The sequence below is a fragment of the Pelophylax lessonae genome (assembly GCF_965119305.1).
Source record: "Pelophylax lessonae genome assembly, chromosome: 5".
Classification (NCBI taxonomy): domain Eukaryota; kingdom Metazoa; phylum Chordata; class Amphibia; order Anura; family Ranidae; genus Pelophylax; species Pelophylax lessonae.
This window is the reverse complement of record NC_138772.1, coordinates 316,816,075-316,816,588: the sequence shown is the minus strand read 5'-3', so window position 1 is coordinate 316,816,588 and position 514 is coordinate 316,816,075.

Sequence of the window (514 nt, the reverse complement as noted above, 5' to 3'; positions counted from 1 at the left end):
TATACCTAAATGTTTATAACAGGCCCAGGTTTTAATGATGCTAGGAAAATTCTTAAAATTAAACATAAAATTCTGCACCTACACAAAAAATACATTTCAGTGGGGTGGGGAACTGACAACTGTTAATGCATAAAGTTATGACTTGCATGTGGAAGAGAAGAAACTTACATGCAACCCAAAGCCAATATACATTAGCACTATCCATGCTTCTAAGAAAGATCAGTCATTATGCCACTTTCTGTGGGTGAAATATGCCATTGCTGTCCAAGCCATTTGGTAAAAGGAAGATGTAAAAGGTGTAAGGTGTTAGGTGTAAAAGGGGCCTCTCCATGTTTCTATACCTAAATGTTTATAACAGGCCCAGGTTTTAATGATGCTAGGAAAATTCTTAAAATTAAACATAAAATTCTGCACCTACACAAAAAATACATTTCAGTGGGGTGGGGAACTGACAACTGTTAATGCATAAAGTTATAAATCTACATGATATTTTGTCCAAATGCCCACAGTTGAT